Here is a 267-nt window from a genome sequence, read left to right on the forward strand (position 1 = left end):
ATTGTACAGGGGTCATTCCATGTAAAAGAGGAAAACAAAATAAATTTATATATGCCCTAATTATTCTATTTCAGTAGTAACCTCTTTTTAAATTGCAACATTTCATTAATATGTTGAAAATATTAAAAAAATGTAGTAGTAACTTTTGTCTATGGAAACTTTTATTTCATGCATAATTACTTTACATTAGTCACAAGGAGATGTCCCACCAGTCACAACGTTAAATATTTTTCAAGGAAGATTATACAAACCTAATTTTTATGGAAA

The sequence above is a fragment of the Rhagoletis pomonella genome, unplaced genomic scaffold (assembly GCF_013731165.1).
Source record: "Rhagoletis pomonella isolate Grant_MI unplaced genomic scaffold, Rhpom_1.0 Rhpom_scaffold_00007, whole genome shotgun sequence".
Taxonomy (NCBI): domain Eukaryota; kingdom Metazoa; phylum Arthropoda; class Insecta; order Diptera; family Tephritidae; genus Rhagoletis; species Rhagoletis pomonella.